The sequence below is a fragment of the Erithacus rubecula genome, assembly GCF_903797595.1.
Source record: "Erithacus rubecula genome assembly, chromosome: 2".
NCBI lineage: Eukaryota > Metazoa > Chordata > Aves > Passeriformes > Muscicapidae > Erithacus > Erithacus rubecula.
In genome coordinates, this window is record NC_136685.1 from 75,406,740 (window position 1) to 75,433,687 (window position 26,948).

The window sequence follows — 26,948 nt, forward strand, 5'->3', positions numbered from 1 at the left end:
AAGGACAATATTTGTGGGAACAGAGGATTCATTCAAAAGACATCATCCTTTTGTAGAAATGTAGAGCACAGATTATTATACTTACACGCTACTTCTAACTCCTAGAATGGATATTTGAACCTATTTCAGTCTGATGATACCTGGGAGTTATTGGACACTTATGTAAATGGAGCCTGTGGGCCTTGATGAACCATTCAAACCTATGCTTAAAACCATCAACTTATCTGAAATTTTGCTTAAGCATTCAAACACACCATCCACTGTACAGCTAGGGCTCACTGCCACTAGTGTATCATAACAAGTGGTTGAAGTAATTTCAAAGAATTCTGAATGTAGAAAATGCTTTGATTTGCTTTTATTTCCTAGCTACTTGTAAAAACTGGCTTTTTGCCTTACTTTTGACTATGCTTCATTTGCTATGAATCAGAACTTTAAGTCTCAAAGGGACAACAATGCAGCATGAAAATCAAGTTGAATTACTATTCTAGAAAAAAAAACCAATAAAGTTAGTATGCAGCATTTGACAACTTTACTGGAAAGTCCAAAAGCACTTATTCAAAAAAGTGCTATGTAATTATAAGAAAAAAACCTTAAATTCCTGTTAATTACATGGTCCTACTGAGCATTTTCAAAAATACTATTTTTCTTTTTTAAAATGTTTATTTCTAGACAACTGGGAAAATATGCATAATTGTGGAAGCCACCCTGCTGGGATGGGTAAGTAAACAAATTTTGGCAGACTAAGTTGTTAATTATTCTGCTTATTATAGCAAGGTAATTACAATTCTTGCTAAGGGTGAAGAATTAAAGACTTTCATAGATATTCAGTAGAATTTAATAACGAAGTAAGAGCATGTGAGCAAGTTTTAATGATGTTGGATAGATTCAACTTCAAAGAGTGGGCATACTGAGGCCATTTAATTAAAAATTTATGGAATATGTGGATAAAATATGCTCTTGACTGGTTATTAGCCAAGAATCTGCTTTTGACTGCCTATTAGCCAAGGTAACATGTATGTGGCCAGTCTGCGAAACAATAACAAGAGTCCCCTTGTAACAAAAATGGTAATGGTTGAAAAATTCAGTCAGAAAGACACTATTTTTAAATTGTGAAGAGAAGATAACCAGTCAGCCTTTGGCTGCTTCTAAACATATCGTAGTTTTAACTGAAAAAATAATTTCTGATGTGGTCTGTGCATTTCAAATGTGGACTGGAGAGCTGAAAGCCAGTTAAAAGGCTGACAGTGGAAACAAAGAAACCTGAGCAGTTGCAGTTTTACTAGGAATATCACTGGTGAGGTAGACTTAAATAAGCTGTGAGGGCTGAACATATACTGTAAACCAGAAGGGTACAGGCAAGGCTTCCAGCTGAGATAGCAGCTCTTTATTTTCCTTAAGGCATCGTTACCTGGCTCATCATCACTACAGCAGCCATCCACTGCATCCTAAGCAAATGCCCTGACTCTCTCTTTTCTTTCAAAGTTCTGCTTTTGGAAAGTGCTTTTGGACAAAGACTATTACAGGCAAAATCACAATTCATTCCTTCAAAGCACTTTCTGTTGCTTCCTGAGCAGCATGGTGCACCTGGTGACAGCAATTAGGAAGAGGGGTTTTTGGCACATCTCTGTAAAGGCAGGGATTATGCAGTGGTGCACAGAGCTATAACTGGAGAAAATGGATTTCTATTAAAGAAAAGTGAAAGGCTGAGAGAATGAGATCCCGTGGGAGATTAAGGCTTTCAGCAAAGTCTTGCCCCTGTTCAGAGGCTGGGAGGGTTTAGAGTCACTGAAGGAGCTGTAGAGAAGAACTATGAGAAGAAAAGCAAGGGTACCATAGAAGGTTGTCCTGCAATGTAATCACTGATGGTTTCAAGTACGCAAGGTAAAAGACTGGAGTGTAATACCACCCGCTTAACAACAAGTGCTGCTCCTCCTGCTAATCAGGTGTGTAACTAAATTAACAAATTTTGTGAGCCCCTGCCTCTCCTTTGCACAGCAGTCATGCAAAGAGTGTGGGACTTGGCTGACCTTGGGCCAATACACAAGTATCCAGAGGAGTTAAAAGTTGATTTCTATCCTACGGTGGCTTGGAGTCACACAAGGTCTTGGAAGAGGTATAAACCAGGGAACAGCAAAACAAAAAATTGTCTGTGAAATGTTCATGAACAAGCACGTCAAACCAGATTATGATTACCTGGAGAAGGGCTGGTACATCAAACAGAAGTGTGGTTTTCTGATGAGGGTGGCTTCTTGCGTTGGGGTATCTGTCGGCTGTCTTTGTGGGACACAACAGAACTTGCCCACAAGAGAATATGGTGAGGGGCTATTTTCAAAGAGCTCGGCTGACTCCACAGAAGCTGCTTGTGGCTATGATTTCTGTCATGTTCCTTCACAGCATTTTTCCATTTCAACAAAAATGTACGTTGTGTATCTGCATGTGGTGAGCTGCAGATGTGCTGGAGAGGAGGAGAAGTTCATTTCAAACTTGCATGTTGAAACACTTCATGCAGTGTGAACTTATTTTCTCTTGAAACTAAATATATATTTGTGTACATTAAAAAAGTGCTGATTTTAACTATTTTTGTTTCTGATCTGGGAACTCAAAGGGCAGTCATTTGAACAAATTTTTGCTTTTGACTGAGCTATTATTACACCTTAGAGACCTGAATGGTTCCAGTGCGTGAATTTGAAGGTAATTTGACAAGACATGTGGAATCCAAGGTAGTATAAGTACAGATAGAGGCTCATTTTCTTGCAGAAAAAAAAAAAAATATTAAGAGTATAACTGACCTGAAATGCCAACTCAGCAACAAGGTGCCACAAAAATTTATTTCCAAACATTGTGGCATCTTTTAATGCCAGGAAACCTCACAAAAGTTAAAGAATGTGATTGAGATGTTCAAAGTAAGATCCTGAATTCTACTTCTAGCTCTGGTGATGACAGTTCCTGGTATGTCTATGCAGGAAAAGTATTGGTTTATATGTGCAGGTCCACATTTTCAGCAAAATCCAGTAGCATGTGTGACAATAATAACCAAGATTCAAACCTCCAACATATTAGCACATGCCAGTAACTACATTAATAACTTTCCAAGACTCTTGGCCATGTTAGTTTGCTTTTTAGCATGTCCCAAAGGCCAGGCCACTGATTCTTCTTGGCCGTCTTCTGTCCTTGCCTGCTGATGCAGCTGCAAACACCTTTCCTCATTTTGCTGTGATGCTGGTATCACAGTGAAAATACTGAGATCTGTAGATTTAGATATCTAAAGAGGAAAATGGATTTGCATTTCATTCTGATGGTATCTGAACTTGTTGCCTTATGGGCAGATGTGCACTCCCACATTTTCCTGGTATCTCTCTCTGTCCCAGACCATGCTCTGTCACCTGGGTGGCCGGCAATGTTGGCAAATGAAAGAAAGCAGCATTTCAGAGTGAGCACACAGAGATGAGGAGGTGGAATGCAAATGGGTAATTCAGAAGTAAAAACTAGGTAGTTGTTCTAAAGTAATAAGTAAGATTTATCATGTGCAAAATTCTCTCACCACATCTAAACCCAGGAGTGTTTTGGAACACCTGTGCTTTGCTTTTGGAAGCTCATTTAAGCTGGAAAATTCTTCCTCCAGAGGCAATTTATTACCCATGTAACGGATGCTATTCTGTTGAATATGTAGCATATTGAGGTTTGGCTACCAGTTTCACTCTTTCAACGCAAAGTGAAAATATGGAGATTGTGGGTTTGGAAGAATTTCTTTTATTGATGTGGAAAACTGAGAATTTAACTTGGAAAATCTTTGATTAATTCCTGGTTCTGTTTATGCAGGGAAAAGGCTGTTAATGTTGGAAATTAAGTTCAAATATTAAGTCCAATAACAAATTCCCTCCTTTGGAGGCAGCTCTTGTTTTATCTTTTGATGGGACACCATTCCCTGAACAAAAAGTCTGTCTCTCAATAGGCTGCTATCAAGATTTTGTATTTTAAAATTTTGCAAAGTGATATACTTTACAAATGAAAAAATTGAAGGTCTGAGAGGCAAGAAGGGAGCATTTGCTCTGTCTTACTGATGTGGTTTTAAACTGCTGAGAGCAATTAAGAAGCCATCAACTCTGAAAAAAAAAAGCACATTGAACTGTGTACCCTGAATCAGATTAAATCACTTGATTTTTCTATGATTTGCAGTGTATTTCCACAGTTTTGGAACACTCTTCCCTGGAGTGCATGCCTACCAATCTGACTGATGTACAAGATTAGAGAAACTCTAAAACTAGAAATAAAATCACTTCATATTTTCTTTCTAAATTTTTATTTGAAAAAAATTTCTTGTTTCCTTTTGTATTTTAATTTCAGCAAGCACAGGAAGACAGGTATGACTGTTCATTCTGTATATAGAACCATGAAGGAATTACCTCACTAGACTGTTCACATCTATCTGGTGTCTGATTATTCAAAAACACATACAAGAAATTGTAAAATGACTAATCACAAAATGAAATTAATTCATGTGAAATTGCTGTGGAGTAGTCACTGGTCTTTGAATCTCAAATGTTCCAAAGTGATCAGAATTTTACATTACTTGTTCTAGTTCACCTTAAAATGTCAATGGCAAGAATATTTCTATTGTCACTCCACAGTGGTTTGATTTACACTCCATTAAATTACAGTAGTTTTGATATTGTTCTTAGTTTTGAATGGCTTACAAATATTTTAAGTGAAATATAAGAGTTGCTTTATTTTAGCTGCAAATGAATAGGAATTTTAAAGCAAAACCAGTTAAAAGTAAATCAGTTTGATTCTTCCCTGGTGTGGATAGCTGTAGTCCAGATAAGCTTTTGTCTTGAGGCCAATCCCCTATCAGTCCTAAAGGAAGGACTAGATTTATGTGTTCTCTCCTTACCTCCTCCTTTGTACATACATATTTGGTTTAATGTCTTTGCAAATGTTCTAGGGAAAATGCCAGATCTGCAAAGACAAAGAACAGGTATTGCTATTTTTGCTGAGAAGCTTAAGTTTATATAATGCAGAATGACAGGCTGCTTGTGCAAATGCAGCAGTACAAGTAAACAAAGTGGAAGGAAATATCTCAGAAGCCTACACCAGCAGATAAACTTAGCCATAAAAGGTCTGGAGAACAATTTGTGGTCTCTAAGGAGTAAGTGTTGAACTAGAATTGGTGTGTTCATACAGTTTGTTGCTATTGGGAAAAAAAGAATAATAACAGTAGACAGTACTGATCAAATCCATTACTTGGTTTTTTTTTGTTTATTTGTTTATTTGTTATTAAGACAAATACTGAAAAACTATTAACTCAAAGGCATGTGGTGACATGGAAGTGGCTTATCAGAATTGTATCATCCCGTAAATAAAGGTGCATATCTTGGATTTTGGAAGAGACAGGTCACACTTCAAGAACTGTTTATCAAACAAATATAAAGCCAGAGCTATAAGTTTGTTTTGCTTTATTTCTTTCTATTTTTTTTCCTTAATACTGTAGTTATAATATGATTTTCATGTTGTTTACATGGATGCTTTGCCATTAATATTTGTCATTCAAGGTCTTTTCCAAGTCTTGTTATCAAATCAGCTGCAAAAGCTGTATTTGCTTCCAGTTAAGGTGACTGCCCCATTCTTGTCATGGACGCTTCCAAAACCTTCAGTTTGCAGATAATAAAAAAGCGAGACCATGATATAAACTGCAGGGTTCCCCCTTTCATACAAGCCTACATCTGTTTCCTGATTTATACAGGAGTGAGGAGAATTGGGTCTGTCTGGATTTTTCTCCTTCACCCTCCAGTTCTTAGTTTCTTTCATCAGCTGTGCAATTGAAAACAGTCTTTTTCCAGGCTCTCAGCATGGACAACAGGAGGTGTGAGAGTCATAACACACTATAATGCCAATTAAATCTCTATCCTGTATCCTTACCATATCTGTCTTGAAGTTGGTCTTTCCCTCCTGGCTATTTGTTCAAAACACATTGTTTTGCTGCATAAACCTGCCCCATAAAAGGCCCCAGTCCTTGTCTGAGGACAGTGACCGGAGTCGCCCTGCCATAGGGGACACCTCCTCATGCCTGAGGAGGACAGTCAGTGACTTTGCTTTTTTCCACTCAGCATTGCTTTCTGTGTTGCCATTCAACTTTGTTCTCCTGCTCCCTCCAATGGGTCTGCCTTTGCACTTCTAACTCATTTGCACACTTTTGAGTGTGGAGGTGGAATTATCTTGACTTCCAGCACTAGCTTTGATGAGTGCATAGCACACATTCAGACACCACATAGTGTGTGATTTGGACACACTGTAAGTGCTGTGCACTTGGGGTCAGCTTGGAACTGATAGAGAAAATGGCTGAATGATTTAGCCCAGGTCACCACAGAAACATAGCAGAGGCTTCAGCCCCCAGTTCCCACATCCTAGGTTGCTTCCATAACCTACTTGGATATTTCCCCTCTTCTTCTGTGTTCACATTAGTGCTGGAAAGGGAGTGGTACTGGGGCTGCTCTTGTGCCTTACTCATGTAATGGATGCTGTGCCCTGCAACCTCACCATTGCCTCATGTACCCCCATGCAGGGCAGAGCCTCACCTTAAATAAACTTCTTGGCATTTAGTGAGTAAACCTCTCTGATCATCTTACAGTACACTTGTGCAGCAGCACAGAAGTTGGCACATTTTTGCTCTTATGAGCTTACCTCCAGGAAGATGAGAAACCACAAGGAATCTGAGCACTTTGAACATAGGCTTTGCATGGAATTCCTACCATCTCTCCTGATAAACACTTGGAATCAAATTTATTTTCAGATGTCCCCAAAGAATATTTTCATCAGATTGCTAAGATCATGACTGATAGCTTTATTAGTAAGAAATGTTGTTAATTGCCTGTTCAGCAGCAATATAAAATATGATGATGCGTATTTTTTGGCCAGATCTTTTGGACATTTTTTTCTTCCCTTCAGACTTTCCTCTGGCACACATGAATGAATTAACTGTGCAGCCCTTTGCCATTGCCAAGATCCTTCTTATCCTGCTTTGTAGATGAAAGGATGAGGAATCCATTCCTGGATCTGTTTTGCATCTGTCACTGCAGGCAAATTTCCCTGTTATCACCAAGGAACACACCAAGGCTTGGTTAGGATTTTAGGTACAGCTTTGCTGTGTTCAGGCTCAGGTCAGAGCTCAGCAGGCTATTGACAGCTGGATCTGAACCTCATGAGCACTCGAAGCAGACAGGCAATATTTCAGACCTGAACATACTAAGCTACTGTGACACTGGCATGTGGGCCTCTTTTTGATCCATTTTACCAAGCTAGTAAACACAATTGCAAATCTTAGGTCTTGAGCTGGGTCTTGAATTAAACAGCCAAATACTACACTTGCAGAAGTGCTGAATTAGTCTCCTGGTTGTGGCTTGAAGGTTGAATGTTTGTTTTTTCAACGTGTTCTGTAAATCAGATCATTCAGAGGCATTTGTACTTCCTACACACTTTTGAAAATTAGAGTCAGGATATTACTTTGAAAAAGTAATTTTTTATCTACTTTGAATTCAGTGGCACACAGAACATTTGATACAGAGAAGGGGCTAGGCTGGAGACTTCTTAGTATATAAAGTACTTAATTTTAACACAGCAGAGACAACATGAGGGCCATTTCTACTCCTGCTTCAATGTCAGTTGGCTATTTACTTCCAAAAGGAGGGCTTTGATCTGCAAGTTGTCTCTACTAAAATAAATAAGGATAATAACCTAATCCACTACCATCAGTCTATTAACAACATTCCAGGCTTGAATATAAATTTTCAGCTGTGACTACAATCCATACAGCACCAACATTTTTCATCTTGTACATTCTATATGAGAGACCATTGTGGTGGGCTTACTGGAGCTCACATCTAACATGACTTACATTGAGAAAAGTGTTTTTAAAAAGTTTTGTGAGCTTCTCTACACTTTCCTATTACTATGGATTCCTCTTTAAAATTGCTGTTCCATTTGAACCTCATTACTGAAAACAGCTTTCCTCTTTCCTTTGGTCTTAATATGAAGGATAACTCAGAAGAAGGAAAGATGGTATCTGCTTTTGAAATACATAGCATTTGAAACTGGAGCATATATGGCAGCTCTGACATTACAAATATGAATGACAAGTATGAGTGTCACCTCTCAAAGAGGTGACATAAGGTGACACAGCCTTGAAAGTAGCTGAATTCTGAGGCAAGAGCTGAAGTCTGTGGGAAGACTCAAATTCTTATTCTGATGGGGAATTTTTCAGTGAGGGACATTGTCCTGTTTCCTGTCCAAAAGCTTCCACCCTTTACCTATTTACCTTACCATTCTTTACCTATCTCATATATCTACAAGATTATCTACAAAGAAATTTGATAAGAAAAAGTGGCTTGGAGTTATATTTTGCTTTGTTTTATTTTAAGGTAGCTTCTGAATGGTCTTGCTGAAACTGGAATAAACCTGGCTGACTTTTATGTAAGTTTCCAGGTAGTTTAGATCAACTATAATAGTTAACAATAAAATCTGTAAACTAGTTTAACTGAAAGTGTCGGGTCTTGGCTGTTCTGCTGTAAGGACTGTTCTTTACTCTGTAATCTTTGCTAAATGCAGCAGAGATGGCTCTGGGACTACTGAAGTAGTGGGTTTTAGAAGCCCAGAGTTTGTTTACATTGGGAAGAAATGTTTTAGCCAATTTTTACCTTCTGTTTTAAAAATACTTCTCAGAGCAGCAGAAAAAGGGATGTATTGCTCAGCAAGCCACAAAGCATTATTTAGTCCTTAATTTTCTTTACTATTTCTTACTTCTGGCTCTGCATGCAGCTTCAGTGGGTGCAGACTCCAGCATTAATGGCCAAGATCCACTTCCTTACAGCTGAAGAATCTGGACCTACTGGCACTCCATTACATTGAGCAGGAAAGAAAATTTCCTAAAAGGTGCCCCAGCATAAGGGAATGGGAAAGTAAGCGTAAATAAAGCAGAGGCTGAGCTGACCAACATGAAATGTTTAACATTCCATGCTCTCCACAAAGGGCAGGTCAAGGAAAGGGAATGAGTGGTTGGGATGAAGCACATGCCATGGATATTTTTCAAGTACATTTCAGCAGAGTATATCTAGTCACGTAAACATCCACAACAAACAGAACAGCCTTGTTCTTGAACGTGGCAGACCTCCTGAGGTCCCTCTATATACACAGGAGATGGGTCTCACTATGCAGGGAAGCCACAGCTGCTGAATTCGCAGCTGCAGTTTGAATTCATTGGCACAAATTATACTGAAAGTGCCAGACGTTCTCGGGTATGACCAGCTGAACAACTGCTTGCTGATGCCCAAGACAAACCAATGTATTGTCAAGCTATGTGTGCCCTAAATGTCTGGGCAGGTAAGAGGTGGAAAAGTGAATTTGTCAAAAGTCATATGTCAGGGTTTGGGGGAATGCTAAAACATCCCCTTTGCAATAAATGAAAGTTCCATATGTAGTGGGCAAGACTTCTTCTTTCTTATTCTCAGGTGCAATCCAAATTAATTGAATGAAAATCAGAGTTATTAACTGTATCTTTATATAGACTTGAAGCAAGAGTTCAAGTCACTCCAGACTTTGAATTTGTGAGGCTGCAACAATTTAAAAGTCATAGGAGTTTAAAATTATATTTATTTTTGGTTTATATTGAAACTTAACCCCTGCAATGTTTAATAGCAGTTGGGAATGCAGAATGGGTCTTCAGAGAGATGCAAAACCTTCAGGAGGTGTAAAATACGTCTATGAACTAAACCTTTATGTGAGTACATAAGTGAGTACCCCAGTCTGAGAACTGCCATGCAGACATATAGAAAGAAGCATGAGCACGTCACAGAAATAGCCTCACTCAATAGGGAAAACATAAGCTGCACCTGCAAACAACAATATGGAAAGGAATACAGTGAAGGTCAGATACCCACAAGGAAGACATCTTGCCCACTTGCTTATCTGGATATTATTTTGTTAACACTGCTTGCCCTGCCAGGGCAGGACCACCAATTGCTCTTGAAGATGCTAAAATCTTCTCCAAGCATTCCATGAGTTCACACCATGCTCCAGCTGCTGCAGAGGTTCAGCAGTGACCAACAGGTTGCATTGGCTGGCACTACCTTTTATTTATGGGTTATGAGGGAGAGGTAACTACATTGGGACCATGATTCTTAACTATAAGGGTTTTCAAAGGAACAAAAAGAATGGAAGAGTTTTCTTAATTCCTCTTTGCAAGACTTGAATATAGCCCAGGTTAGCACTAATAGTTCTCTAGAATACCAGAAATTTTTGGATGCCATGCTTAGAACTACCTCTGCCTTAGTGTAGAAGAATGCTGTTACTTTCTTCTTGGGTCTGTCACAGTACCCATTTTTTCCTTTTTTATAATTTTTTTTTCTTATTTGTTAATAGTTAGTAGCTATTTTGCTTCATGTGCAGTTTGAAACACCTTACTAGGTAGCTTGCATGGTGATCCAGAGAGATAAGTTTCCTGGAGCCTAAGAGTTTAGCAAATATGTGATTTTTTTTTTTTTTTTTTTAAGATGGTAGGGTTCAGAAATCTAGCTGGAGTTCATGAACCTATTCTTCCTGTAACTGAAACCCATGTTTTACTCAGGGTTGATTCAATTTTTAAAATAAATGTTTTCCTAGTTACAGGGAAAGCCAGTTATATGTATAAGGGGTAGAATAACACCCTTCCAAAATCCTTGTGTCATGGGTGGGTGGCCTATATGCAGGATATGCATGCACACAAAATCTAGCTTAGAGTAAAAGAGTTTTCCTCTCCCCATCTCTTCTACCTACACCCTTGCCATAATTTCTGTCATCTTTCTGCCTTCTCATGGAGCTACATCAACTACTGTATTTTTTAAAACTAAGTTTGTGGACATTATTTTCAGTTTCTCTAAATACAAACTGTGCTTAGACCTCACCAACACAGATTTTTTGTCCAGTTTCCCTTTAAGTTCCATTAACTTTTCCTTAATGGAGGTGGGTGTCTGAACCTGGATTAATGACATAAACAGAGTGATAAGAGGTTCTTACTGCTGGGGCATGTCATCTATCAGTCTGATTTACCAACAGCACCTACTGTCCTGAAGCACCTGGAATATCAGATGTTTCTGGAGACACCCAAATGTGGAGAGTAGGGACATGCAACACAAATGTCTCTAACTTAACCTCTGCAGGAGCAGAAACATGTAAACCTCCAACAAGTGCTCTCCAGTCTTTATGAGTCTTTAGCCCTTTTGCTCAGTGGAGTACCACCAGTGTCCCATCACTCCCAGGAACAGATCCCTTAGGATAGCAGAATTTTTTTCCATTTTTGGACTGTGGTCATACACTTTGTATGAAATTCCTATTCACACTCAGTAAAATTCCAGGTCCAGATCAATGGCCTAACAATCTTAGATATGCAGTCATCTGCTAGGAACAGACACTGATTTTCTTTCATAAAACAATGGAATTCCCCTCTGTGAAAGGAAGATAAATCATTAAAAGCATGTTAGGACATCAAACAGGAAAATGTAAATAACCATACATAACAGCAGCTGTTCCTGATCAGGTTCCATTCTTTGATCTTTAGAAAGATGGCTATTAATTAGCAGGGGCAGCGCTAAGCTTTTTTTTTTTTGTAACAGTGATCTTCTGAACCACCCAAATAATAGGTAGTTGCTTGTAGCTTTGCTATGCTAAGCTTCTCTGGGAAGGATTCTGCGGATAAATGGAATAACAAAATTAACTTAATATAAACAGTTTTGAAGTTAGGTCACATTTGCAGAAGAAAGAGGATACATTTAATTGGTATCCAATCCTGAATCTGTTGAAATCTTGTATGAAATTAGTTCCAATCATACTCAAATTGCAGTTAATTCCTATTGAGATTGCTATTGCTGCTTAACGTTAATATCTACCTGCTGTGCCAGGTTCCATCTGCAGCATAAAAGTCACCACATTACAGACTCTAAGATTGCTGAAACACTTCTGCTAAGCTGCATTTCCATTTTGCACTGCTAGTTGGAAAAAATTTCACTGAATGCATTGGATAAACTGCAGAGTCCTACTAATGCCCACGTGATCGGACCCCTCGACAAAGTGCAGTATCAGACTCTGAGGCTGGTATGAAATCCAGAGCAAACTGGAATAAACATCCAGAGCAATTCAGTCAAATCCTAAAGCCTAGCAGCAAACCTGTAAAATCCTGGCACGTGTAAAATCCTGGACACACAATATATTCCAGAGTGAGGTCTGACTAGTCTCCAGCATGCAGTTTCTGACTCCACTTTGGAATTCAGCAGCAAACTGGAACAAGTAACACCTGCAATTTAATAGTGGGTGATAAAATTTACAGGCAACATCTTTCTTGTTGACATAGTATAATCACACATCTTTTCAATGAAAGTCATAGCAACATGTATGGAGGGAGTCCACTGAAGGAATGGAAAATTACCTTGATTTCTCCTTTTTCACACATCAATAAGGATGAGAAGTTCAGGGTCCATGATTATTTCTCTCCTGTCACAAGACATGCAGGAGATTAGCTCGTGTGAATTTGCAAATATGTTTCAGACAAGACCAGTTGGCCCAAAATCATAGACTTAAGAATTAATCTTTCACAATTTCCGTGGTCAAATGTTTGGAGAATCATGGACATGCCATCTTATCTTGCTGCTAATGTAGTTTGACAGTGAATAGCTCATCCTCTCAAAAAGGGTATGTAGTCAAATACACAAACACTTCCTCCTACATCTGGCTGGAAGAGTAGAAAAAAGTAAACTCATCTGCCACTGGTTCATAGTTAAGGTCACAGTGTTTCATAGTTGAAAACCATTGCGTTGGATGTCATGAAGGGAAAGATGTAGTATGTTAAGACTAATTCTTCCTGTTCCTTAGCACATTGCAGAATCATAATACTATGTCCTGTTTTAAGTATGAAAACTGGTCTGCAGATTTCAGCCAGATCTTCACCAATTTATTTATACAGCTCGTTCTCCTGGACCTGTCAGTTCCAAGGCAGAAATGCTAATGTCTCTGTGGCTGCTTGCAGCACCAAAGAACCATGTCAAAGCACAATGTCTGACAGCATGCTCCCCACTCCACTACTGCTTCTTCCCTTTCACAGCCACACTCTGTGCACACATTTACTTCTGGGCATAACTCACTGCCCACCTCTCTCATGAAGAACCTCTCATTGAGCTGGGGTTCATTGGATTACAGAATGTTTGTGACTGTGTCCCCACACTGAAACATTTACGTAACATGATTGATTTGGTAAAGAAATGAGGTGCACAAATGCCTCAGCCACTTGAGCCATACTTGTTCAAAGAACCCAGCTGAAAAGCAGCAAAAGGTGGTAGGACCTCTTTCATATGAGTTTTGCAATTCATAACTAACATGAACAGACTTGAGTTTTAGGTGATAATTAAATGTAATGCCAGAGCTATATCTTGCTTTTGAGTCACTTGCAGACAATATCAAATTACTGACTTAAAATGGGTTGATATATGTCTGTTTCCTAAGATGATCCTTTTCTCCTCATCCTCATTCATGTATAATGTCCAGTCTTGTAAACTACAGCAAAACATTATCAGCACAGAGTGCTTGTGGCACCCTGCCTGCAGTGATACTCAGGTGCATTACAAGGGAATGGAGAGGAAACTTCTAAGAAATAAACCCAAATATTTCTGTGGAATTGTTCCCTCTGTACAGAGCTGGAAGTGATGAGTTCCTTTCTCCTTTGGTGGACCCAAGCCCTGAGTTTATAGTATCTAACTGTGATGGCATAAAACATACAAATATTGTATCTTCCTACATCTTCTCTGTTCTCCTGTCATCCATGGCTTAAAGACAGAGCATTGCATGGCCCCCTTCTGGGACTCCTAACTCTCTGTTTCCAAAAGGCTTTATTTCTGCCCAGGGAAAAAGGGGCTAATAGGTTAAAAATGTGGGGATGTGTTTGGAAGAGTGAACCCTGTAGTTCTTCCTGCAATTTTACACCCTACTACCAACTAGTGCATAGCAACAGCTAACAACAGGGACTTCTCTGCATCCCCTTCAGTCCAAACACTAAGCACTAAAAACAGATGCTAATTGTATGGTTCCAGAAAAAAGAAAAGGCATGCTGGGGTGACTCAGGACATATTCCCACTGTTGTGCAGGGACAAATACTATTTAGATATGTGGAGATTTGTCTGTGGTTAACTGTGGCTTGTTTGGGGGCAGGGGAAGGGCATGCATGTGTATGCAAAAACTCACAAGCACCACCCTGAACTATTTTAACTCTTGGAGATGAAACTGGTGATTATCTTCTAAGCTGTTAGCAAATGGCTATTCAGTGCTATGGTGGGACAAACTGAACTCAGTGACAAATAAAGAATGGGACAATAAACAGAATTTTATGTGTTTCCTTTGAAGCATAAAACTTGCTACAAATTACATATCATTAAACAAAGGCATAAAAACTTATTGGAAAACAGAGGGTGGCAACACTTCAACAAAAATGTAAATATGACTCTGGTGCATATATTTTTACCTGAGGGAAATCAATGCCTGTGAAAACACTCAAGACAAGAATGCTTATGAAAATGAAAACACTCAAGGCAAGAATTTATTACCCTACCATTTTATTTTTTTATTGTATTCTCAAATATCCAGCCAAGTGATAGGAATGCATTGCTCTGGATTGCAGTCACCCTTCTTTCAGTGCTTGATTGTAAGCTCTGTCAAGGAACTTAGGACAACATTTTACACCTCAGGTTAGACACTTTATTTGTAATTAGGCAGATAAATAGTTAGCATCATTATCCTAGCAAATAAGCACATGAACATGAAAACTTCTTCAGAAAAGTTAACTGAAGTTGCTAATTTAGGTGACTTGCAAGTCAATAACTTGACAATGTTGTCGAGACCCTTCCCACACCTTCGCATACTTTAGTTGGAGGAATTGTTACATGACATTGCATGCTGCAGCTGGTTTTTGTAACTGTAAAACTCCATATGGTGGAGTCAGGTTATTAATCAAGAAATATTTTTTGGCACTCTAGTGTGACTCACATCCCAAAAGGACCTGCAGCATGCTTTAGTTCCAAGCAGTTAGCTCCCCAAGTCCTTTCAAGTGTTTCCTTGAATGTTTAAATAACAAAATCCCTCACTGAAGGATTAGTCTTCTCTTTGGTACAGTCCTTCTTTGTCTCATCTGATCTAAATTCTGTCTTTAGGGCATCTTCTTCACCTTTTGGACAGATATAATTCTATATCCTTTAAACTGCTAATAGATGTGTTTATACAGACTGTAAGTAGTTAGCAAGAAGGAAAGCTATTTTTACAGCCATTAAAAATGAAAATCATGCTCCTGACATCACTTTACAAACTAAGCCTTCAGGTTATGAGGTCTCATTTCTTGCAATGAAATGTCAGGTTCATTGCTAGACATCATGCTACTCTCCAGTTCCAACCTCCAGGCTGCAAAACCTTCATTACCATCTCCAGACCAGACAGGACTCTGCTGTCAGGCTGAAGCCTGGAGTGAAAGAGGAGCAGGAGGCTCTAGTGCAGGTAGCCCTCTGGGGAGCTGCCTGTGGTGTACAAGGCCATAAGAGAAGTAGCAATCAGCAACTTGTCAGTGGTCACCAAAGGGCTCCTAATGACAGAAATCCACAACTTGCAGGTCTGTGGCTTTGCAGTCCACAGTGTGACTGTCTGTGGATGGAAGGAATAACCTTTATGTTGGGCCTGAAGATATTAATTTATTTTCCTATAATGCAATATCCTGTCAGGGTTAGGTATGCAATCTGTATTTACATGAATTATTAAGGCAACTGTGACCTGAATATTTGTAAGAAATGTCTCTGGCAGGCCCAGTTTATCTGCCTGTGCACATTTGGGTGGTGCTGATGTGACTGGCAAATGAAGAACCTGGTGTTTGAAGAAACCAAAACTTGCTTCCAAACTTTTAGCAAATGTATGTCAATTGCAGATATAGAATCAATAGTGGCATTCCACTGGGCTAAGGGCAAGCTGGGCACTCTGCTTGTGGGGTCCTTGGATATTTGGGGCAACATCTGTATTGTTCTGCTTTTTTAAATGTACAGAGGCTGTTAGGCTGATATCTGTGAATGTGAACTTTTGTTAAAAAGAAAATAGTTATTTAAAAGCTAGTCTTCAGTATCATAACAAGAAGTTTGAAATTGCAACCCTTAAATGACCTCAAATCATGAGGAAGCAAAGGCAATACTTCTGATTTATTTAGAACTAGAATTTTTAATCCAACTTTTGGTGGATGCCCAGAAATGGCCTCAGTTTCACCAAGTTGTTTGGCTTTCCCTGTACATGTTCTGCCACTGGAACACAATGTCCAAATGTCGTGTCTCTTACCAGTGCTGCTGGAGCGAGAGGGTTTGCCACTCTGAGCTTATGTTTACACTGGATGCACCATGGCTCATTTTTGTGGTTCTTTCCCTCCTTCTTGCCAAATACTTAGGTTCCCCTGCCAGAAATAAGAAGATGGGGTGAGTGAAGGGTTATGGGGTGAGTGAAAAGGAAAGATGGGGTGTGTGGTGACAAAGGGAGCAGAATTGGAAGGTATGGGAGAAATGCAGAAGTGGAGGAAATTGAAATATTGGGAATGCATGTAAGATTCAAATGCTATGTGTCACTGAACCTCCAGCACTTCCAAGACAGAGTTCTAAACACCATTATTTTTGTCTGGTTACTATAAACCAATAAACAGGAAATGTGTTATAGTAATAAACAAAGGACAGGAAAAAGGAAACACCACTAATCAAACAGGAACACAGCCTGGGAACATGAAAAAGGAACAAACAAGAGTTATGTTTTGCCCATTTCTCACTGAGGATTGAGAATGGTGACGAGTACGACAAAATACATGACAAAAAAAAAGAGGCACTTGTGGCAGGACAGAAAAGTGACATTCTCAGAGACATTTTGGGCCTTGTTTCCTGATAGGAAAGAGTATGAGAGCTCTTGGTGCAAACTCTAGCAGCTGTTCTACCTCGAACACTGGAAGTTTTAGAAGTGTGTCTGCATATGAAACTGTAACTACCTCACCTCACCTCAGATCTGTCTTGTCTTTTGCACAAATTTGCGTCAACAAAATGAAGCTCTTTAGCTTGAAAACATGTTCAGTATCCAGCAGTCACCAGAGCTAGGCTGTGTTCATGCTGGATGGAAAGTGAAAATATAATTTTATTCACTGTTTATATATACATATATATCCACATATATATACACACAGACATGCATTTCTTTGTGCAGGAACATCCTGTTTCCAGCATTTCTAGGTTTTACTTCAGGGCTAGAGACTATCCTTTAATGTAGTCTCTGTTCTTTTTTCATTTGTTTGTTCCGTGTTTTAGCCACAAAAACCTCTTTAGAAAACAGACTGTTTCTGTGGAGAAACTTTAGTCAAAAATAAGTCCAAGTGTTCCTTTGGGTGTTTTTCCATGAGATTCATTCTGAAAATAAGACTACTTTCTTGGAAATATTCTGTTTACAAATTTGATTGGTATATGATTCACTTAATAATTCCATGGCTTTCTGTTCTACCTAAAACACAGAGGTGAATAATGAAGAATCATTTGGATATACTTTCTGCAAATAGGATATTCATAAATAAAAGACTCAAAGGAGAAAATGAGCTTCCAGTGGAAAAAAGCTATCGGCATTTGAAATGTGTGACTGTTCTTCACTAATGATCTAGATAACAGGGCAGACTGCCCCATCAGCAAGCTTATACAATATCAGCAGGAGCAGTTGATGCACCAGATGCTTTTGGTGTCATTCTGGGAGACCTTGACATGAAACAACAAGAAATTTAGGAAATTCAGAAACAGGAAATGGGGATCCAAAGGTACTTAGGCCACAAGCAGGCGCTGTGGTGATTGAAAAGACAAGAGGCAATGGGCAGACACTAAAATACAAGAAATTCCATTTAAACATAAGAAAAAAATATTGCTGTAGGGGTGACTATACATTGACACAGGTTTTTCAGAGTAGTAGTGGAGTCTCCATCTGTGGTGGTATTCAAAAGCTGACTGAGCAACCTACTTTAGCTGACCTTGCTTTGAGCAAGGGGGCTGGGGGTGTTGGCCTGGATGATCATGAGAGGTCCCTTCCAGTGTTAACTGCTTTGTGGCAGTGTAAAATTAAATACACCCCACCCACCCCCCGCCCCACCCCCCTTCCCCCCAAATAATGGCAGGCTGAAGATAAATGAGTATCAACTCACAGTAAAAGACAAGAAGGGGAGCAATTTACAGAGCACCTCTGGCTGCCAAAAGCAAGGAGATGCTGCTGGACAGTGCTCTGGAGGTACAAATGTCTAGACAGATGACATAAAAGGGGCTAAGCAGTTGAAGGAGCACTCGGAGACTTCCTCCACTACAGATGGCTGAACCAGGAGGCAGTGGGTGAGGCAAATCATAGGTTCTGGAATGAAAGAAAAGAAGTGCAGGTGGAGTCTCAGCAGGATGTTTGGAGAGGGTTTACATGCTGGCACAGTATCTGTGGAGATATGGCTGGCTCCTACTTTATGCCTCAGTCCTCTTACCTCTAGTGAATGAATACAAGCCCAAATGGATGCTAAGCTGCTTGGGAACAGGCATGGCTCTGGCATGAGTGATTTCTCATTTACCTCTGGTCATCACCTGCTTCTCTCACTTTTCCTCCCAATTGGCTTCAACTGATCATCCAACTCCTACCAACCATGGCATTACTACTTAGCTACTCCTCAAGAAACTCTTTGGAAAGTACTACCCAGAGTAAGAATGGTAGAAGGATAGGCTGAAGCATATCCATTTATCTGGTCTCTTTTGGGTTGTTGTGCCAGAAAATAGCACCTTGGAGGTCTGGAGAAAGGAGACTAACCAGAGCTGACAAACAGAGCATTCATGACCTTCCCATGTGGTAGCTTAAAGAAAAAAGTGAGATAGCACCCTATCAGAGACCAAGGTATTTGCAGCTTTAGCAGCAGACTGTGCCTATAGCTATATTACTCCATCAAGAAGACTTGTGCTTGCTTTGCCCATGGTCAGGATGAAGGAATTGCTTCACTTCTGTGCCAGAAGCCTGACTCTGACAGGCTGTGAACACATTTTATAGATCTACATTTTCCCTGCAAATGCCCCAGCATCAGACATGCCTTGAACTGGCATCAGAAGGTAACTTCAGGTGTTCACTGCTGTCAGCTCATTTGTGCTGTCAAATACAGACCCTATTCATTAGTTTCTCTCATTATTGCGGTCTCTGTTGTCTGGTTTTGCCTTCCCAATACACGTAAAAGCTTTGGCAGAGCAGCATGTGAGGAGAAATAAGAGGTTCAGAATGGACAGCCCTGCTGACAAATCATTTCATTAGGCAGAGGGCTCAGTCAGACTGGGCAAATAAAATGTAATTAAGCTGATTTCATTTAATTTGTGCATTAAAGGGATTCATCCCTGCTAAAATGACAGTAACAGGAGAAAACACAAGTTTTGCCTACATGAAACTATGCTGAAGTTATGAAATATCGAGTGTGGTGAGCAGGACATCTCTGAGTCTGAGCACCCAAAATACTGCACAAAGTTCATCTTCAGAGCACGTAAGGATATCAGCATGTATCACCAAATACGTCTGTGACTTTAAATGCTGATAGATTATGGTTGTCAGACATGTGAGCCAGATCTCCAGCTTTAATAAACTGCCACATTTTTCTTCAGGTCATAGTTTGAACCTATGCCTGATTCAGATAAAACTTCTGACGCTGAATTTTTTGGTTGATCACAAGTATAAAGGATTTTGGTAATAATGGTTGAGCACTCACACTGGCCAAGTGCACAGCAAGCAAATCCTTTCTGCAGTCAATTTCTTCTCAGTATTATTAGTAAAACCATTGAAAGCTTAATTGGTCTTTTAAGTTCTTGGCTAGGCTTTTATTCTGCTGTCTGAATGAAAATAAAATTAAAAAACTCTAATGAAAAATTCCTGACAGATATTTTGTGCCACTAAGCTGATACAGGTGCAATAAACCATCTCACTAAAGCAAATTACTCTGGCTCTGAAAACTTGAGACATTTGTTCTTGAGTCCAGATTTTAAAACCTTTAAAATATCACGTTAGAAGTAGAAACCTGGGAGTAAAGCAAACCAAAGTCTGCATAAGTTAGTTTTGGCAAAATTAATAATGAAAACAGAACAAAATAAAATATGATCAAGGGAAGGGGAAACCCACAAACATAAAGGCACTTATGGTGTAATTTTTTCAAAGTAGATTTTCACCAAAACTAGTGCATAAACTCAAAACTTCATTAAAACATAAGGCCTGAAAAGGTTTAGTGGACGAGGCTCTTGTTTATTACGTGTGACTGTGATGTCAGTCCAGGTGAAGCCTTTAATGAAAACAGTTCCAAGATTTTAGTGCAGTTTCTTTGAAGGTTAACCCAACATAACAAACACATCAAGTCATATAACACCCATGGGCAAGGCCAGGGTTCCTTCCATCCAGAAAGCCCTCAGACTATATGGACAGTACATATACTAACCTACAAGTAGTTTGTGGGAGAGTGGCTCAGTAAACGTAAGCTAAACTATTATCAATATTTTTGGAAAAAACAAATGGTCAATCTTGCCAGAAAAATGCATCTGTCAGCGTGAAAAATATTCTCCAGGTGTGAATGCCCTCAGTATTTGCATAAACAAGTACCCGAGGGCACCTAATTTGCAGTTTGGTCCTGAGTGCTGTGCACACTCATGTCACACATGATGCAGAACATTAAAAAAGTAAAGCAAGCAGCATATTTTTAGATAATATGCTAGAAACCCAGAATGGAGAAGAGGAAAGATGGGAACTCAGCTGAGACAGGAAACTTACCTACATACCAAAAACTTGGCAAGATTTTTATGAGACGCTTAAGAGAAACTCCTCTCAGGAGACCCCATAATGGGCCTGAACCAGCCTCCAAAAGCCAAATATCTCACAAACTTCTTTGCACAAGCCTGTTCCTAAAGAAGATAAGTGAGGGGGAAAGAAATTCCTGATTTTGATTTGGAAAAGAATTAATATTTTCTTTCGAGATAGAAAATTTGTGGTAAGCTACCTCTGTGTGTTGCTGTCGAGAGGGGAAAAAAAAGAAAAAAAAACTGCAGGGAAATTTTCTATTAACACTTTTCTGACTTCTCCTAGGTTAAAGGAATTGCCACAGGCCTTTTTGAGGCTCAGCCACTGTGCACTGAGGGAACTGTCACACATATTTACACACAAAAGGCTGCATTACCTTATTATGGTGTATGCACCCCAGCCTTAGCAGTGTACCTACATTAAACAAAGCAATTCTTTGCTGAGGAGGTATTTATTCCAATATCAATTCAAAACCAGTCTCTTGAAAAGCATGCATTTCAGATTTCTAATTCAGGTTGTCTGGGGTGCTCTGTGTGCCCTCAGCTCTCCCTGACCACATTTTCTCTCATGTCCAGCAGAGGGGATCCACCACCATTTAGTACCTGGATACCTTGTCAGACACTGTGTATGGAGTCCCTGGGATTTTTGTAAGCTGAAATGCTGACTGTGAAGCCAGTAGAATGTGCTGGGAGAGAGAGCAAGACTCTGGGGCAGGTGAGACCTAACTGTTGGTTGCATGCATTTACCTCTCAATATTCATCAGCATGTGCCTTTTCCTCAGCAAAAGTCCCAAAACCAAGTCAGACCCTTTTAATGAGAAGAGGGTAGTGCTATTTTTCCTTTTACATATATTGAATGTCCTTTTTGGGAAAGGTGGAGGGCAGATTCTCATGTTTTCCACAGGTTTCCTTGGTAGATGAACCATGAGGAAACACCTTTGCCAGGAACACTGTGTGTCAGACCCTGTGACAGCATGAACAGAAAATACCTTGAGAAGCAGACCTGCAGGCAATGTAGATCTGCTAATAGCTTGTTTAAGAACGGCTTAAACAGGTAACAGCATGGACATATCCACACTTCAGTAGTTATGACATGCTGAGAGGCAGTAATTTTGGCAGGCAGACAGCTCCATTGCCTCCCCAGGCAGGCATGTTGGAATGGCTGCTTGAAGATTTGAGGGCTGAATTCAGGTAGCTGAAGTGGCAGGTGGGTGCTTCAGCCCCTCTGGGGCCTGATCCTCCTATGGTTCACTAAATACAGAGTAGGAAACTGAAATTTTTCTGCATGACTGAATGAGAAATTGTGCTCTCAGTAAAAAAACCCACACTGCTATAAGTCTTTGTGATTTCAGCAAGGAAGACCTTGCCACAAGCCCAGGCAGCTGCATCCCAGCACAATCTTTAGAGACAGATTTATGGAGCTCTGCCACTGCCCTCCATTGAGCATGAGCTGCTCCAATGCTTACACAGTAATGTGGAGCACATTTAGACTCCAGCTAGCCCTCAAAATATCCATCTCTAGATGTATTTTCCTGACCCATATTTCTCATCATTGTGGCAGTCTTTGGCTCTGGTTTGTAAAAGTCAGCACCAGACCCCTCCCTGCAAAGTAGCAAGTTAGAAAAATTTCTGCTATAAGTTGCCACCTAAATAAGCTACCACTAAATTCTGCTAACTGGGCATTTTAACATGATGTATGAGGACCCAGATTTGCCTGGTGTCTGGAACTGACTCAGATAGTCCAGGTTTCTAGGCAAGTGCTGCCTGTCTGGGCTATGGTCCAGACCTGAGTGCTAAGGGAGCCCTAGGTTGAAGTAAGAGCCCACATGATGGTGCAGTGCTTTGGTTTGGGTACATACAGATTCAGCAAGTCCAGGGACACAGTACAGGTCCTAGTAACAAATGCAGAACAGCACAAATCCTGAGATCTTCCTTAATTGAACATCTTTGCAAATGCAATGACCATTGGTAAGTTGTACAGACATCCCCTGGATTTTATTTAGAATTAGAAATTTTCATAGAATTAGATAAAGTCTTTGATTGGTTAGAACATTCAAAGTCTGATTAAAAGGACTTATGATCTTTGACTTGAAAGTCAAATGCCATATCCATATGCTCACTAATTCCTCAAAAATAGCAAACATATCTGCAGTTCTAAACATTTCTGTAGTTCTAAACCAAAGGAGAAATTAATGCTATTTTCAAATAATTATTTGATGATTTGTGAATAAGAAATGATGGCAGAATGGCATTTGTCATTTGCCATTGTCATGGCCAGCACAACATATGAGGGGAAAGAAGAGATTGCTGGGCACAGCATAGCTCTACCTCAGAAATTCACCAAGTCTTGAGAGGGTCCCCAGAGCTCTCCTTCCCCATAAGCATTAATTAGTTTGTTGTTATTGTAAAGTATTTAGACTTCTAAGCATCTAATAGCAGTTATGCATTTGCTATTGCACCTTTGTTGGAAAGTTAATCTCTGTTGTTCTTAGATTGAACTATTGCCTTTATTAGGCAATTCCAAATAAATTGCCTTAAAAAAGAAAATATATTTTTTGCAAGATTATGTTTTGAGAGAAAACAAATGCAGTTTTAAAAATGTTCTCTATGTTTCTAACCTCATTTTTATGTTTCCTTCCTTCAAACTAATTGCTCATTCCTGACCAGTTCTTTTTCCAGTATCCCATCTGAACATCATTACACTCTGGATGTATTCAATCACCTTTTTACCAACTCAGAAAGAGGGGCTAGTAACATACTAGTTTCTCTAGCTTACTTTTATTCAAAGAAAAAAAAAATGTTACTTTTTTTTAATTATTTTTTTATTCTGGTTATTGGTGCTATCCATCTGATATCCATCAATGAAGCTTTTTATTCTGTGTATATCCACATATAATTCAATTGTCTGGAGAATCAATGTGAACTTTTAAAAATAATTAAAACACTGTACAAGCTCCTTTATAGGTGATAGCAAGTGAAAGCTTTGTGCAATTAAACTATCAGAGCTGGTTTGGTTTGGTTCCCAGACATGCATATTCCACTTCTCCTGTAACTCTCTGAAGACCTCTGTTTGGCTCAGTATAGCAGGTCTATTAAAAACTCCCTTGTGACATCCATGTTAGTGCAGAACTGCTTGGCTGCTAGAAGGATTCTAGAGTTTGAATGTTTTCCTGTTGGATGCTGGGCTGTGACATCACCTTGTCCCAAATTTTATATCTTTCTGGTTTAAATTGCTTTGCTTTCCCATACTTAGAGCAGTTTAAGCTCCTCCAGCACCTTGTTAGGTCAGTGAAGAAATTTTTTGACTCTTTCATCTGAAGTCTATCAAGCAAATGTTGGTTATGAGCATGGGGGAGGGCTTCACTTGCTGCAGTCTGCCTCTTAAGGGAAGTTTATTGGCATATTTGAAGTACTGAGGATGTTTTTGTAGTACAGAAGCCAAGTTGACCATGATAAGACCCTGTGGGGTGGAACACCAGAGTATTTTCTGTGTTTAGTTAAACTCTCATATCTGTGATTTATTTAAAATGCTGATTAGATTTTATTGAAGACTTTTGATTCCATTTTCTCCAGAGGCTATAAACATGAGGGTCATCTTAGTCTATGAATAAGACATATTCCAAAGCCAAGATCTAAAACAAATAAAAAACTCCAAAATCTAAGTAAGACAATAGTTGAGATCCTAAAGACCTATAAATTTACAAACTTTCCAGAATGAAGAGAGGGTGAAGTCTAGGAGAGTAAATGACTTCCCAGAACAATGTGCTAAGCAAGCCAAGCTAAGATCCAAGGCTTGCTGAAGGAACTGAAACGACACTTTACAGTCAGACAGGAATTTAAGGAGTCTGCTACATCCAATAGCATCATGAAATATAGGGGACTGTAACTCAAATGTTATGACATTATGGTCGTTTGGATACAGGACAATTGGAAGAACTATCTACATTGTGGAAAAGAACAACAAAGAACCTTCAATTTTATATACGTGATATTATCTTGACATAAATCTGTGGTGTAGCAGAAGTTATCAGTGATAATCATTGCTTGAACAGTAATAGAAATTCTTGCTTTAGTTTGTCTCATCCACACAAAGAGCTCACAAATACATAGGCCAAAACTGCTTCCAAATTTCTGTTTCTCCGTGCCGAGCAGATGCTTGTATGGTGTGTGGAACAGGTACAGCAGCATGTTGTGCACACAATCACTGTGCTGAGACTGCTACCCTGTTGAAACGTGCTCCTCACTGCGTAGCTACCCTACAGCTAAGAAATATTCATGCTAAACATTTCTCCTATTGGAAAAAACCTTCCATGTTTGTGACAATCACTAAAGGAATTGCAAATGTGCAACAATTCCATATACTTTGAATCTCAAATACTCCACGATTTACAAAACTATTTGTTCCATAATTTCCGGGAAATCTGCCCTGCTTTTTCCCATGGGCTGACATGAATCACTTTCATTTCCATCTAACCCACACTGTTTTCTTGTAACAAACACAGAAACCTCTCTTCTCTCTGTAGCAAAGGTTGTAAACTATGGATACACAAATTGAGTAAGCTCTATAATACTTTGCTAGTTGCATGTCGGATCTTTTCCTGTGCTAAGGTTCTCTGTTTCTGTAGGACCACAGTACCACATCAGCTGTGCATTTGCTTTAAACAGCCATATAAATAGACATCCTCTGGGGAGGAGAGGAGGGGATGCAGTTGATGGGATTTTGACCAAACCCACAATGAAGAAAGAATTGTGTGTGGTTATGACAGAACAGGATAAATTTGTGAGTTTAGATTTGTAGTATTAGTCTAAAAACCTTTCTCTAATTATGAATGTTTTAGAAGCCAACCTACTCAAAGTCTTAATTTTGCAGCATATTACTCAAAACAAAATTGGAAACCTAAATATCTAAAGATGTGCTTCTGATTTTCACATATTTGAATTCTAATTCATGAGCACCCATCTGCTACTTTAGACTATTAACTAAAAATAAATAATGATATTAAGAAAAGACAATTATTTCTCAGGGTTTTTTCTTTTTCTTTTTCTTTTTCTTTTTCTTTTTCTTTTTCTTTTTCTTTTTCTTTTTCTTTTTCTTTTTCTTTTTCTTTTTCTTTTTCTTTTTCTTTTTCTTTTTCTTTTTCTTTTTCTTTTTCTTTTTTTTTTTTTGAAAATTGAACTTTCATAATATTCTGGGGTATTTTTGCTACATATGCTATGTAAAGGACTGTGAGAAATATAACTTCATGCAGCAGGGTTTTTTCAGTTCTAGAGCTGAGGGATCAAGAAGCCAGCCAAGAAACACCACAGAGGAATGTGTTGAGGGAATAACAGTTCAGGTAGATGGTTTGGCATGTTTCCTTCTCCTGCACAGCTAAATTCCAGAGGCCTGTGCTTGCCAGGACTCAGTGCCTTCTGCATAAGTCCAGTGGGGCTCCCAGATTCACTAGACTCACACACCAGAAACCCGCGAGCAATACTGCAAAAAATGTAACTCTTTGAAAACCAGATGCAGCCTGCAGCAGTAGAGAGGCTGTTATCAATATTCTCACAGTATGTCCAGAAAATCCCACCTCATCAGCCTTTTGCCATCAGCATTTAAAGAAACCTTTCCAGAGTCTCCTATAAATCACTATTTTTCTGGAACAATATGCCTTTCATGGAGTTGGATAGGTTTTATCACAAAATACAAGACCTTGAGAAGTTTTCATTTTATTTTAAAATGCCTTAGAAGTTCTGCAGCAATTTGTTGAGGTCACTTTCTGGCTTTATCCTTATCTAATTTTGTGAAATGTTTCATAAAGGAAATAATTCATTAATGGTGGTAGCCTTTAGCACAGGCCTAAATGAGGAAGGGAAGTCTGGGTTCCCTGTTGCTGGTGATGGCAGTACATAGGAAATCCTTGCCCAGTCCTCCCACCCAGTACTTGGCATGGACATGGACGGAGAGCAAAAGGTCAGAGCCTGGGGAAGCGCTATATTGAAGGTGATTACGATTTATTAGGGCTATATACAAACAAATCCTCTGCACTAATTAGGGAGACTGGCAGAGGAGGGGGTAAATTG

The 26,948-nt window shown here is 39.3% G+C and overlaps 1 long non-coding RNA gene across 1 annotated transcript; it reads left to right on the forward strand.

The window, feature by feature from the left end:
- The first annotated feature begins 658 nt into the window (after positions 1-658).
- On the forward strand, positions 659-4,286 carry LOC306816077. The gene is made up of 2 exons (XR_013777566.1): positions 659-717; positions 4,177-4,286. It is a non-coding gene; the product is annotated as an uncharacterized lncRNA (long non-coding RNA).
- The last annotated feature ends 22,662 nt before the right edge of the window (positions 4,287-26,948 follow it).